At 44.4% G+C, this 15913-nt stretch overlaps 1 long non-coding RNA gene across 1 annotated transcript; it reads right to left on the reverse strand.

The window, feature by feature from the left end:
- Positions 1-208: 208 nt before the first annotated feature.
- On the reverse strand, positions 209-12101 carry LOC119960650. Its single transcript, XR_005459472.1, has 2 exons — positions 12013-12101; positions 209-980 (listed from the first exon to the last, which is right to left on the reverse strand). It is a non-coding gene; the product is annotated as an uncharacterized LOC119960650 (long non-coding RNA).
- Positions 12102-15913: the final 3812 nt, after the last annotated feature.

The raw sequence follows: 15913 nt of genomic DNA on the forward strand, positions 1-15913 counted from the left end.
CAATTAACCAGGGTAGATAATGTCTGCCAATAAAACTCCGACAGGGAAGCACCCCATAGGGATCTATCGGGTACTGTACATATCGTTTGAATAAATAAAACTTTGTTTCTTATTTTACTCGGTGTGGATTCTCCATGTGCTTATTAAAACTGGTTTTGTTTCAATTAAAATGACTTTCATCAATTTCAGCAGAAAATGCATAAAAACATAATTTCTATTTTGATTTATTGTCACGTGTATCAAAGTACAGTAAAAAGTATTGTTCTGCGTACAGTCCAGGTAGATCCTACCACACATGAAAAGCAGAGGACATACAATAAATACACAATGTAAATACATAGACATGAACGTCGGGTGAAGCATATTGAGTGCACTGCTACGCAGTAGAGACGATGCATGGAAAGATCAGTTCAGTCCATAAGAGGATCATTCAGGAGTCTGGTAGTAGCAGGGAAGAAGCTGTTTTTGAACTTGTTAGGGTTTGTTCTCAGACTTTTGTATCTCCTGCCCAATGGAAGAAGTTGGAAGGGTGAGTAAATAGGGAGGGAGGGGTCTTTGATTATGCTGCCCGCTTTCCCAAGGCAGCGGGAGGTGTAGACAGAGTCAATGGATGGGAGGTGGGTTTGCTTGATAGACTCGGTTTAGTTCACGCTCTCTGAAGTTATTTACAGTCTTGGGCAGAGCAGTTGCCATACCAGGCTGTGATGCAGACAGATAGGACGCTTTCTATGGCGCATGTGTAAAAATTGGGACGTCTCAATGTGGACATGCCAAATTTCCTTAGTTTCCTGAGGAAGTATAGGCACTGTTGTGATTACTTGCTCGTACCATCGACATGGGTGGACCAGGACAGATTGATGGTGATGTGCACACCTCGGAATTTGATGCTGTCAACCATCTCCACCTTGGCACCATTAATGCAGACAGGAGTGCGTATGATACTTTGCATCCTGAAGTCAATGACCAGCTCCATAGTTTTGCTGAAATTGAGAGAGAGAATATAAAATGATAATCACATTAAAACTAGATACTTTGAAACTACCAATGCCACTACTGTTTAGAAGTAGTGAAGGCTCAGCAGCACACACTTGTTTATCTCGCCACAAATAATATTTTTAACTCTACAATGACTCACCTGGATAACACGTTGTGAAATTAGACAGAAATTGGGCAACACGTTAGCACAAGTGGATAGCACTGTGGCTTCACAGAGTCAGGGTCCCAGGTTCGATTCCCCGCTGGGTCACTGTCCGTGCGGAGTCTGCACGTTGTCTGTGTGGGTTTCCACCGGGAGCTCCGGTTTCCTCCCACAGTTGAAAGACGTGCAGGTTTGGTGAATTGGCCATGATAAATTGCCCTTAGTGACCAAAACGTTTAGGAGGGATTATTGGGTTATGGGGATGGGGTGGAAGTGGGGATGGGGTGGAAGTGGGGATGGGGTGGAAGTGGGGATGGGGTGGAAGTGGGGATGGGGTGGAAGTGGGGATGGGGTGGAAGTGAGGTTGGGGATGGGGTGGAAGTGAGGTTAATGGGTCGAATGCAGATTCGATGGTCCAAATGGCCTCCTTCTGCATTGCATGTTCTATTTTCTAGACCCTGACAACACCTGTCAGTTGTCGCAAATTATACCCTTTAGCACGGCAAAGAGGAAATGGTATGTTGTGAAATACATATTTAAATAGCTGGTCCTTATGCATTCTTTTGTTTGAAGCTTAACTAATGTGAGTCATCTCAGCCTAACCAGCCTGTATATAAGTGAGAGGCATAAAGTGTACATTCAGTAAGCTTTGTGCACGTGAAGTTGGAGACAATCTGACTGAGAGAGCTAGAGTGAGGTTTGAAACTTCGTAATTTGGAGCAGTGTGGTATCAAAGAGGTAAGTGGTGAATTTAATTTTCCTGTCTTTCAGTTAAAAGTTTAGTAGTCGGGGGCGGCACATGGCACAGTGGCACGGCACTGAGGACCCGGGTTCGAATCCCGGCTGTGGGTAACTGTCCATGTGGAGTTTGCACATTCTCCCCGTGTCTGTGTGGGTTGTGCAGGATAGGTGGATTGGCAATATCTTTTTATTAAACAGTAAAAAATATGTACAAGGCCAAACAGTACAAACACCAATTTGTGTTGGGGAAACAGATTACCCTCCCCTCAGTTTCAATGTACGGGGAGGGGGGGTAGGATACTCTGATTATTAAAACAGTTCACAACACAGTTATGCAAAAATCAAATGGTACAAGCACTAAACTCTGCGCTGGAGAGACCAGATACCCTCGCCTCTGTACCAACAGAAGGGAAAGGAAGGGGGTGTGATAGGGAGAAATGGGAAAGAAGCGTGATGGGGGGGGGGGGGGGGGGGCAATAGGACACTGCCTGAACTATCTACGGAGGCAGAAAAACAAAAGAACCTTCAATTATGATGTGCCAGATTCCAGGAGCCCCCCAGAGGGGGTGAGGGGCGACACAGTGTCAGGCACGAGTGAGCCCTGCACCCCACTGCAGAGAGCCTCATATGCACCCTCTTTTCCCAACACTGGGCGGCTGACAGCCTTTGCACAGTCACCCTCCGGACCAGAATCCTCCATCACACTGAGTACAGTGGGTGACACGGGCCCACCAACCAACCCAGGTCCTGCCTTGATCCCACCACCGGGATCATCGACAGGCGGGATCTCCTCAGACTCCCCCCCGGGGTCCCGGGCCGGTGGGAAGTGGTGGTTCAGATCACTGGAAGGCCCCAAAATAACTCCGGAAACAGGGTCAGGATGGTGGCAGATGCCCGAAGACAGCGGTTGGGACAGAGGGTCTTCCAAAGTATAACCCACTAAGAACCTAAGAAGCGGGGGTTATCGCTGACCCCCTCCCCTGAGAAATTGAACAAGTCGGGGGTGCTAAATTGCACCGGGTGGAATAAATCCTATCTGACGCCGAAGCACCCTGCTCCTCACTATCCCCCTGACTCTTTTCTCTCCGGGACAGGCGTGACATCCATGGAAATTGACCCATAATTGGGAACAGGTTCTCTAAATTTAAAGAAAATGTTTAGTAGTCTAGTTAGTTGGAGCTGCCCCACCCTAATTGCTTAACAGTTATCTGACAATCAACTGATGCCTGATTAGAGGTATGATGTTATTACAATTGAATAAATTAACAGAAATTAAGCAAGGGCCCAGGTAATAAGCAGCTGTGGTAATTAGTCTGATTGAATCATCATTCTGTGGTCCATGTTGTTTTCATGCTCTGATCTATATAAACACCAAGCACAGCATTGTATGATTATGATGGTAAACAGAAGAGTAATATTCTTTGCCATTGTACACAGACACAATGAAGCCCATTATTGTCTTCATCCTTGCTGCAGTCCAGATTCTCCATGCTTCTGGTAAGTACTGATGCAACTAAATATTCTTCATGTATTTTGTTTCTCCAGAAGATAAATGAAGTTTGATTTTGTTCCTTTATTATGTAACTCGGCTCCACATGAATCAATTTATTCTTTAGCAATTATGTATACTTGGTGGAAAAGGAGCCAGTCTAAACCTCTCCTCCTTTTCATCTTAAACTGACTTCAATGGAAACCAAAAAAGATTTATAACTGGTGGTCAATCTGACATTGCCCATTATGACAGGTGGCCAATTTAATATTATTCCTTGTACCATGTGGGCAATTCCAGACTGCCCATCTTAACAGGAGGCCAATTTGATATCAGCCACTCTTAAACTGTCCAAAAATTCAAATTAAACACCTCAAATGTTCAGTAACACCTTGAAGACTGTTTCTGACAAGGGGTGCAAATGCATTAGGATGCAGAACTCTGTATAATCCTAAATCTGCCTTCAGAACAATGGATATTTTTGGGGATGGATTTTCCTTTGCTGCACTCTGGAGATTTGATCTGCAGCCATGATAACACAAAAAAAAAATCAGACCAGGAGGCTGAACTGCAAGCCTGTCTGCAGGAACACATTCCTTCCTCTGCCCACCACCTGCTAATTACCCTCTGCATGTCTGCAATGGGAGGGACTCAGTCTGGAAAGTTTTCCTGCCTGGTGTGAAGAGTGCTGTTGGGGCCATTTTTATTTATTTTTTCACAGGCTGTGGGTATTGCTGGTGGGTCCAACATTTGTTGTCCACCCAATTGACCTTGATGAGATGGTAGTGATATCTGGTTTTAATTGAAAATGTTGCTCCAATATACTAATAGGGCAACCTTTGTTCTTTCATTCAGGACAATCTGTTGACCAAGCAGTAAGTGATGCAATTGATCGGGTAAATGAAGAATCTATACTTGATAACCTTGTTGCTGTGACCAGCCATGCACAAACACAGGTTAGTCACCTCAAATAGCATGATTTCCTACATTTTAATGTAGCAAATCTGATTCTCCAGTGGTAGAGAATTCCACAAATTCACCACCATCTGAATGAAACATTCCTGATCTCAGTCCTGAATGGCCTAACACCATCTCCTGGAATGGAGACCCTGTAGTAAATCACTGTTACAAGGTGATGCAAGGTAGGACCTGTACTACAGGTTTGCCGGTAGTCCCTGCCTGCTGGCTCCACCCAGTAGGAGTATAAGTATGCTTGTTCACCATTTCAGCAGCCATTTTGCCAGCTGATGTGGGAGGCCACACATGTTGGAGCAATAAAGCCTCAGTTGTATCCAAGTCTAGTCTTTGTACAATTGATCGTGCATCAGACCCCCACACCCAGCCAGGGGAAAATACATCCCTGTCATAATTTTACACATTTTAATTAGATTCTCCCCACCTCCTCATTCTTCTAAATGCCAGTGAATACCCATTCTCTCCTCATGACAATCCTGCCATCCAAGGAATTAGTCTGGCCAACCTTTGCTGCACTCACTTTGGTGAAGGGCTCCAAAATTACACTATTTGTTATTTCCCTTGTTTAATCATGTATCCAACCTTCCCACCTATTGTGACAGGTTAATACACGGCAAAGATTTCTTATCACTTTGTCTTGGAGAGGAATAATAATTACACGTGAGCATTAAGTATACTTTTGCTATTTCACTGTTAATTTCTCTTTGCCTCTACAAAGTCTTTCATCAGACATCCTCCAGGTGAGCATGAGACTGATGAAGAATTGGACTGAATTATAAAAATGTTTTTATTGGTAACAGATCACCAAGAGCCCATAATTCCCTCAGATCACATTTATCACCACAATCATTTCATCAATGCCCCCACTGACTGTAAATATCTCGTATAATTTTTGTTTTTGCCAGGTTACTCTGACAAACAATGGCCTGCAGGTCACATTAAAATTAGTTGTCAAGGAAACTATTTGCCAGAAAGTAGGAACTGAGAGCCTTACTTCCAATTGTTCAGTGAAATCCAAAGATCCTGTAAGTATTACACTTTTTTTATGTCTAATATACTCTCCGGTTAAATGTTTGGTTTTTGATTCATCACAGATAAGGTAAACATGAATTTATTAGAGATAAAGTAAACATGATGGTAAATGCAGCCTGCTTAAGGGCTGCAGTTCTCCTGAAACATTCAATGTGTGGTTTTTGACGCAGTGCGATTCCTGCTGAGTGGATCGGCGCAATCCAGGTCACAATCCCCCCACACTTAGAAACATTTTTCTGGCGAGGAGAGAGTTTTGCACCAATACTGAAGGAAGGGGCCTTGCATGCCATCTCCCGTGTCAGTAAAGCCTCGCTGCCGCCACCACCATTGATGACAATGGGGATTTGAGGGGCAGCATGTAGATGAGCAATAGAATGGGGGCAGGATTTTCCATTAGTCAAAATCGGGAAAGGAGAATTGGTGGCCAGGAGGTGGGGTTAGGGTGGGTGGACACAGAACACTGCCACAAGGTGCGCTGTCGGCAGGGTGGACAATCCAGCCAACGGAGAATCCCACAGGACCGTGTTCCCTTTCGAATGGGAGTGAGTATTTGTCCCCACCCGGACATGGGTTACAAATATCTGGATTGAATGATGGATACAATGAGATGGGTAAACATGCAGATACAAAAACAAGATTTAAAAACAAATGTAAATATTTTATCAATAGTGAAAAATTGGCTTGAGCAGAAAATACTGTTCTCTTGCCATTTTAATTTGCAATATCTTCCACATGCTTCAGCAATTTAGATTCCATTTCTTTCCAACCCAAATGGATTGAATGGCCAATTTTCTATTCCTGATGGAATTGAAATGTTAGCCAGATAATAGCATGGTTAACCTTCTGACCATTGGAAATGGATGACTTTCATGGACATGGACAATGTAACATTTCATGGATCCTTGACGTGTCAACGACTATCCTATACCCTCAGGAGCTGGAGTGTCTTGGAAGATCCAAATGCATCAGGAGTACACTTTGTCACTGTAGAACCAAGTTTCAGACATAACAATATAGGGATTTGCATAGTTGATGTATATTTGCCATCATAAAGGTAATTTTGCAGAGCATGTGCTGCAAATTCTATCACACAGATGGCTTATTCATTGCCTTGTTTTATTCCATAGATAACTGGCGCATGTACATGTGTGGTCACTTATGACAGCTGTGTGCTCAAAGACGTTGGGATTACTGACTGTCAAAAGATATTGCCACCAATAGAAAAGATGCTGGTGCCTTTCGCACATTCAGACAGCAACAGCGCATCTGCTGCTGGTTCCGCTCAGCATCCTAAACAGCAAGGAGGTAAGATCATAACACTTACTTTGACCGCGGTATTGTCTGATTCTCCCCTGGGTGGAATTTCCAATGGGACCATGAACCCTTTGGCTCTGATCTGATTTCCATATGGAAACTTCAACTACAGACCTTGTTTTATATTTTTCCCGAGTTACAGTGAGACCAGATAAATCTGATTGGGATGGGAGAAGGTCTGATCGCTAAGGATCTTTGAATGATGGAACAAAAACCAACAATTGTATCAAATCAATCACACCCCCCCCCCCCCCCCCCCAACAGCATCCCTTTCAACATACAAACCCATACATTCCAAAAACAAAAACAAACCAATTCTCTTCCCCCCCCCCCCCCCCGCCATGTTCAATGGCATCCAATTCTTTAAATGCATGATAAACAATGCCCATGAATTGTAGAACCCTTCTATGCTCCTCCTCCGTGTCAGATATTCCAGCAGGACCCCTGCCAAGCTGAGGCACAAGGCAGAGAAGCTGACCTCCACCCCAGCGGGACCCACCTCCCAGGCAGGCAATCCGTGAGGTGGAAGGCTAAAACATCTGCCTACAGCCCTGGCTGATCTGATGCCTGAATATGGCTTCCAGGGGCCCTGGTTCTAAACACACGTACCACCCCTGAGACAACCTTAACCTCCCTCCAGCTTTGGGCAGGACCAAAACATGTGAACATGGTTTTCTGGGGCTCCTCCTACAGCTCTCTCCTACATCCTCCACCCCGTTGAAGAATCAGCTCACCCTTGAGGTGCACCCTATACATGAGCTTCAGATCAGCCCCAGGCATCTACTCTTCAGAGCCCGTCGCACACCAGAGACTGTCTTCCATAACCTCCTGCAACTCTTCCCCTCACTTTGCTTTAATCCTCTCCCACCTTCCATAGATGCCAACACCACCCCCTTCTCCATTTTCCCTTGCCAACAATGGCACCTCAGGAAGCTCTGAATCTCCTTCCTGGCAAAGCCCCAGTCCATATTTTACCCCAACTCCTCAGGCCTTGCAAAACAACCTCTTGTGTCTTTTCATGCCCTGACTCATCTTTTGAAACCTCCCCTTCAACCCTGGCTCAAACTTTTGGTTCTCCCTAATCCGTATCTCTCTCTCTCTCTCTCTCTCTCTCTATCTATTGATCCTGCCCACAACTTAAATTACTACCTCCACCTTCAGTGATGCTGGACAACTGGGACTTTTTCCCTCAACACAACTTTTTGTGCATTTGCCACCCTATAATGGAGGCCCAAACCCTTGACTGCTGTCCTCTTTGCAAAATCAGGTTCGTAACCCTGGCTGCCCACCCCCCCCCCCCCCCCCCCCCCCCAACCACCAAATAACAAGGTGATCAACTTCTCCACCTCCTGGAAAAACGCCTTCAGCAAAAGATCAACAAGCACTGAAATACAAACCCAAACCCAGCAGCACATTATTTTAATTGCCTGCACGTGACGTTTCAGCGACAAAGGGAGACTGTCCCACCTCGTCAAATCTGCCAAGCTAGTAGTGAAGGCATTCAAGAGGATGCAAAACAATAAGTATTCATGAGAAATTCCATTCTGAATGTAGGTCTGAGGGATTCAAAATTGAGCAATCCGCAAAGTAGAAGGTGAGAAACTGATCCACTTGTTGAGGGCGGGATCGAGAACGAGAGGGCACAGATTGAGAAGTAATTGGTTGGCTGAAAGAAGCAAAAGTCACGTTCGGTGATGGTTGGGATTGGAATGCTCTGCTTTTGTGATGGGATAATTCAATCCAGTAATCAACTGAAATGAAAGAAAAACACAAGGTGATGCAGAGATGGGGCTTCATTAAAGAGCAACATCATGGGGTGCAAAAAGTGGTAGATTGGCTGGTAAGTAACTGCTAATTTGCATTGACTATTTACAGAAGGTCACAAGGAGAAATATTATGCTAAATCTGGGAGCTGGTGAACCCCATTGTGGTTACTGGTGAATACATCTGTACTATGTATTGGTTGCAGCTAGGGACTAAATTAAAGCAAAACCAAGTGGTAATCTCTGGATTACTACCTGATCCATGAGCTAATTGGCACAAGGCCAATTGAGCTAAATGTGTGGCTCAAAAGATTGGTATGGGAGAAAGGGGTTTGAACTCTTGGGACATTGGTAACTGTCCTGTCGAAGGAGGGACCTGGTATGTTGGAACAGGGTTTTTTTTTTGTTTCCTTCTTGCAACCGGAATAATAGAAGTAGAGAAATTTGACAATAGAAAAGCTTTCATAAGAACTAGGAGTAGGCCATCTGGCCCCTCGAGCCTGCTCCGCCATTCAATGAGATCATGGCTGATCTTTTGTGGACTCGGCTCCAGTTTCCGGCCCGAACACCATAACCCTTAATCCCTTTATTCTTCAAAAAACTATCTATTTTTACCTTAAAAACATTTAACGAAGGAGCTTCAACTGCTTCACAGAGCAAGGAATTCCATAGATTCACAACCCTTTGGGTGAAGAAGTTCCTCCTAAACTCAGTCCTAAATCTACTTCCCCTTATTTTGATGGAATACCCCCTAGTTCTACTTTCACCCGCCAGTGGAAACAACCTGCCCGCATCTATCCTATCTATTCCCTCCATAATTTTAAATGTTTCTATAAGATCCCCCCCCCCCCCCTCATCCTTCTAAATTCCAACGAGTACAGTCCCAGTCTACTCAAACCCTCGTAATCCAACCCTTTCAGCTCTGTGATTAACCTAGTGAATCTCCTCTGCACACCCTCCAGTGCCAGTACGTCCTTTCTCAAGTAAGGAGACCAAAACTGAACACAATACTCCAGGTGTGGCCTCACTAACACCTTATACAATTGCAGCATAACCTCCCTAGTCTTAAACTCCATCCCTCTAGCAATGAAGGACAACATTCCATTTGCCTTCTTAAGCACCTGTAAAACAACTTTCTGTGACTTGTGCACTAGCACACCCAGGTCTCTCTGCACAGCAGCATGCTTTAATATTTTATCGTTTGAATAATAATCCCGTTTGCTGTTATTCCTACCAAAATGGATAACCTCACATTTGTCAACATTGTATTCCATCTGCCAGACCCTAGCCCATTCACTTAACCAATCCAAATCCCTCTGCAGACTTCCAGTATCCTCTGCACTTTTCGCTTTACCACTCATCTTAGTGTCATCTGCAGACTTGGACACATTGCCCTTGGTCCCCAATTCCAAATCATCTGTGTCAATTGTGGGCCCAACACGGATCCCTGAGGGACACTGCTAGCTACTCATTGCGTACCAGAGAAACACCCATTATTCCCCACTCTTTGCTTTCTATTAATTAACCAATCCTCTATCCATGCTACTACTTTACCCTTAATGCCATGCATCTTTATCTTATGCAGCAACCTTTTGTGTGGCATCTTGTCAAAAGCTTTCTGGAAATTCACATATACCACATTCATTGGCTTCCCGTTATCTACTGCACTGGTAATGTCCTCAAAAAATTCCACTAAATTAGTTCGGCACGACATGCCCTTAATGAACCCATGCTGCGTCTGCCCAATGGGACAATTTCTATCCAGATGCCTCGTTATTTCTTCCTTGATGATAGATTCCAGCATATTCCCTAATAGCGAAGTTAAGCTTACTGGCCTATAATTTACTGCTCTCTGCCTACCTCTTTTTTTTGACAGTGGTGTCACGTTAGCTAATTTCCAATCCACCGGGACTACCCCAAAGTCTAGTGAATTTTGGTAAGTCTGCAATTTCCCTAGCCATCTCTTTTCGCACTCTGGGATGCATTCCATCAGGGCCAGGAGACTTGTCTACCTTTAGCCCCATTAGCTTGCCCATCACTACCTCCTTAGTGATAATAATCCTCTACAGGTCCTCACCTGACACAGCCTCATTTCTATCAGTCACTGGCATGTTATTTGTGTCTTCCACTGTGAAGATCGACCCAAAAAACCTGTTCAGTTCCTCAGCTATTTCCTCATCTCAACTCCCTTCTCATCCTCTAAAAGGACCAATATTTACCTTAGCCACCCTTTTTTGTTTTATGTATTTGTAAAAACTGTTACTGTCTGTTTTTATATTCTGAGCAAGTTTACTCTCATACTCTATCTTACTCTTCTTTATAGCTTTTTTTAGTAGCTTTCTGTTGCCCCCTAAATATTTCCCAGTCCTCTAGTCTCCCACCAATCTTTGACACTTTATATGCTTTTTCCTTCAATTTGATACTCTCCCTTTTCCCTTATCCACAGTCGATTTTCCCTCTTTCTACCATCCTTCCTTTTTGCTGAGCACTGAAAAATCGCTTGGAAGGTTCTCCACTGTTCCACCATAAAGTCTTTGCTCCCAGTCTACCTTAGCTAGTTCTTCTCTCATCCCATTGTAATCTCCTTTTATTTTAAACACAAAACACTAGTATTTGATTTTACTTTCTCACCCTCCATCTGTATTTTAAATTCCACCATATTGTGATCGCTCCTTCCGAGAGGATCATTAACTATGAGATCATAGCGGGTAGCATTGTGGATAGCAAAATTGCTTCACAGCTACAGTGTCCCAGGTTTGATTCCAGCTTGGGTCACTGTCTGTGCGGAGTCTGCACATCCTCCCTGTGTGTGCGTGGGTTTCCTCCGGATGCTCCGGTTTCCTCCCACAGTCCAAAGATGTGCAAGTTAGGTGGATTGAACATGATAAATTGCCCTTAGTGTTGGGTGGGGTTACTGGGTTATGGGGATAGGTGGAGGTGTTAACCTTGGGTAGGGTGCTCTTTCCAGGAGCCGGTGCAGACTCGATGGACCGAATGGCCTCCTTCTGCACTAAATTCTATGATCTGTGAATCAATCCTGCCTCATTACACAGGACAAGATCTAGGACCGCTTGATCCTTCGTAGGTTCCATTACATACTGTTCTAGGAAACTAACGCGGATACATTCTATAAACTCCTCCTCAAGATTGCCTTGACCGACCTGGTTAAACCAATCGACATGTAGATTAAAATCCCCATGATAACTGCTGTACCATTTCTACATGCATCAGTTACTTCTTTGTTTATTGCCTGCCACACTGTCATAATCAATATTTTTCCTACTTCTGGACTGTGATAGAAAGATTCAACAACGCTCGTTAAGAAAACAAAACAAGGCTTTATTAACGAATTACAATTGCATGCAGAATTGGCTGAAACTTGGAGTCGGAGAGCAGTCAAATACAAACTGCTGGGTCCATCTCAAGTCTGCACTAGTACAGACAAATAGGATAATATTTATACATTATAGAATCAAGATAACATGAATACAGCTTGGTCAGGAATTTGATCAAAAGTAAAACATAAGTAATAATCATTAAACTGGCGTCACCTTGCTGACCTTTAGAGGACTCGGGTTCTTGTATCATTATCTTGTCTTTTGGTCGCATGTTTAAGAAACGGAGCAGATTTGTTTGTATCGAAAATAAACTATTTCTAGATTATCATCTGTATTTAGACTGCACTGGGTTATGACGACTGAGTTTTTTTTTATCAGTCAGCAAGCTTTCGGGTCAAGTTGACCTTGGCTTCTTGTATTTGTGCCTTTGGTTATTCGAAGACAGTTTAAATTTTATTGTACCAAGAAACTTGACTAGTTTTCCCATCATGCCATTATTTGCTTCGCACAATACCACAACACCATAACGTTACTATTTGGTGGCCGATAGACTACTCCTATCAGTGACTTTTCCGCCTTACTATTCCTGATTTCCACCCAAATGGATTCAACCTTATCCTCCATAGCACCGATGTCATCCCTTACTATTGCCTGAATGTCATCCTTAAATAACAGAGCAACACCACCTCCCTTACCATTCACTCTGTCCTTCCGAATAGTTTGATACCCTTGGATATTTAACTCCCAGTCATGACCACCCTGTAACCATGTTTCAGTAATGGCCACTAAATCATAGTCATTCACGATGATTTGTGCCATCAACTCATTTACTTTATTCCAAATACTACGAGTGTTCAGGTAAAGTACACTTGTGTTGGCTTTTTTATCTCTGTTTTGAATCTTAACATCTCCAGTTTTATTCCTTTTAGTATTACTGGGCCTATTCACTGAGCTCCCCTCAGCCACTGTACCTTGTACTGTCGCCCTTTTTGATTTTTGACTATGTCTTCTCTGCCTTGCACTTTCCCCCTTACTTCCTTTTGCTTCTGTCCCTGTTTTACCACCTTCCAACTTCCTGCATCGGTTCCCATCCCCCTGCCACCTTAGTTTAAACCCTCCCTAACAGCTCTAGCAAACACCCTCCCCTAGGACATCGGTTCCAGTCCTGCCCAGATGCAGGCCGTCCAGTTTGTACTGGTCCCACCTTCCCCAGAACCGGTCCCAATGCCCCAGGAATTTGAATCCCTCCCTCTTACACCATACCTTGAGCCACGCATTCATCCTATCTATACTGACATTCCTACTCTGACTAGCTCGTGGCACTGGTACCAATCCTGAGATTACTACTTTTGAGGTCCTACTTTTTAGTTTAACTCCTAACTCCCTGAATTCAGCTTGTAGGACCTCATCCTGTTTTTTACCTATATCGTTGGTGCCTATGTGCACCACGACAGCTGGCTGTTCAACCGCCCGCCCCCCAGAATATCCTGCAGCCACTCCGAGACATCCTTGACCCTTGCACCAGGGAGGCAGCATACCATCCTTGAGTCTCGATTGTGTCCACAGAACCGCCTGTCTAGTCCCCTTACGATCGAGTCCCCTATCACTATAGCCCTGCAATTTTTCTTCCTGCCCTGCTGCGCAGCAGAGCCAGCCACGGTGCCATGAACCTTGCTGCTGCCTTCCCCTGGTGAACCATCTTCCCCCAACAGTATCCAAAGCGGTATATCTGTTTTGCAGATATGCAATGCACAAAGAATTCGGGTAAAATAGGGTATGTTTTTGTTGTTGTTCTGATTGATTTGGTTACAAGGAGACCAGGTCTGGGAATTGAATATCCAAGGATATGCAGTATTTTGGGAAGATAGATGAGGTGGTGTCGCTTTGCAAGTGAAGAAAGGGGTGAGTGCTGTAAATGAGAAATTAGATAAGCACTGGAGATCAAGATGTGGGATCAGTGCTGGTAGAAATAGCAAAGGTAGAAATAAGAAATAGCAAAGGGAAGAAGTCCTTTGGAGGAGTATCTATTGGTCCCTAAACATGAGCTCCACAGTGGGCTACAGTATAAGCCAGGAAGTTATGGCAATAGCCATTGGTGATTTTAATATGCGTAAACTGGATTAATCAAATTTGCAAGGTAACCTTGAAGGAGAATTCAGAAGAGATCACTTCTTGGAACAAGTTGTGGCTCCAATTGGGGAGCAGGCTATTCTAGATTTTTATATATATATTTTTTTAAATTGCTTATTGTCACAAGGTTTCAGTGAAGTTACTGTGAAAGGCCCTAGTCGCCACATCCGTATGTAATGAGGGATTAATTGATGACCTCGTTGCTTTGGATCATCGAGGGAATAGCAAAGTATTGGAATTGAAGACCGTCCCCCAATGTCTGATGGCTTGCATCCTAGGGTGTCAAAGGAAGTGGAAGCAGAGATAGTGATCCATTGGTTGTAATCTAAAATTCCCTGGACACGGAACCATTCCAATGGATTGAAAAAATGATGATAACACCCTTATTCAAAAAGAGAGGGAGGGAAATGTAGGTAATGATAATGAGCCATACAAGGTTGGATCACATGTGGTTAGACGTAATTTATTACCTTGGATTTTTAAAGAAAGCTGTCTGATCGTCTCTGACAGTCAGCAAAATGGGTCTTTTCTGGATGGCAAGATGTAACTAGCGGAGTGCCATAGGGTTCTATATTAATGACCTGAATGGGCACTTGAGGTCCCAGGTTCGATCCTGGCTCGAGCACATTTTCCCCAATTTGCATGGGTTTCACCCATGGGGTTCTTGGGTTTTGGGGATAAGGCAGAATTAAGTGCTTGGGTGGGTCAGTGCAGAAGGAGGCCATTTGGCACAATGTTCAATGTAGGTAAGTGAGCCAAAATGTGGCAGATGGGAATTTAGCATGGATATGGGGGGGGGGGGAGGTGTTTGGGTGTATGATCTGGGTGTCCTCGTGCATACATCACAGAAAACTAGCATGAATGTAATAAAGAAAGCAAAAGGAAGATTGTGTACCCTTTTGGTCCTCTTATTTGAGGAAAGATGTAGTGGCATTGGAGGCAATTCAGAGGAGGTTCACTAGATTGATCCCAGAGATAAAGGCAGTTTAGGCCTATATATGCTCCGAATGAGGAGAAATGAAGATGATAAAAGGTATGGATAAAGTAGGTGTGTGGAGCAGATGCTTCCTCTTGTGAACATTCTGGAGCGAGAACTCATAGTCTCATGATAAGGGATACCAAATTTAAAACTGGCTGATGATAAATTACTCCCAAGGGTCAGGAATCGATGGAACCTGTTACCCTAAGAGTGCAGTGGGTGCTGGAACAGTGAGTACATTTGAGGATTTGCTGGACAGTATTTTTTATTAGTAATGCGTGGGCAGGATGGTGGAGTTGAGGCCATGTTGTGATCAGCAATGATCTTATTGAATGGTGGAGCAGGTTCAAGGAGACTAAATAGCCTACACATTATTCTATGTTCCATATTCTGGCTCTTGGTCTGTAGCTCTGTAGGTAACAGCACATCGCTCTCCAATCTAGTGTTCCTGGTTTAGTAAGGGGATCTGAGGTTGTGGGGGGGGGGGGGGGGGGTTACTGGGCTGTAATTATTGTGTGGATCTTTGCCCCAGTGATCACAATGTCACCATGAATGTTGTGGAACATTTGGACCAAAATGTGCCCAGCAATTAATACCAGTATTTATCCAGCTGACAGATGTATCCAGTTTGTTGCAAAGAAGATTTAGGGTGCAATTCTCCGCACTCACGACGGTGCGGAGAATAGCGGGGTTCGTAGTCTGACGCCCTCCCGCTATTGTCCCCCTCCCCCCCCCCCCCCCCCCCCCACGCCCGACTCCCGATACGAATCGCTGCCGCCGTTTTTTTACGGCCAGCAGCGATTCTCAGCTGGCCGATGGGCCGAGTTCCAAGCCCTTTACGGCTGTTTTTACGAACGGCAAACACACCTGGTCTGGCCGTTCGGAAAAACGGCCGTAAAGTGCCGATTTTTAAAACCATGGCACCGATTGGCACGGCAGTACCACGGCACCGATCGCGGGCAGCGGGTCCGATTCCCGCGCACTCTTTGTCCTTCCGCCGCCCCGCTGTATCAC

The sequence above is a fragment of the Scyliorhinus canicula genome, chromosome 2, assembly GCF_902713615.1.
Source record: "Scyliorhinus canicula chromosome 2, sScyCan1.1, whole genome shotgun sequence".
Taxonomy (NCBI): domain Eukaryota; kingdom Metazoa; phylum Chordata; class Chondrichthyes; order Carcharhiniformes; family Scyliorhinidae; genus Scyliorhinus; species Scyliorhinus canicula.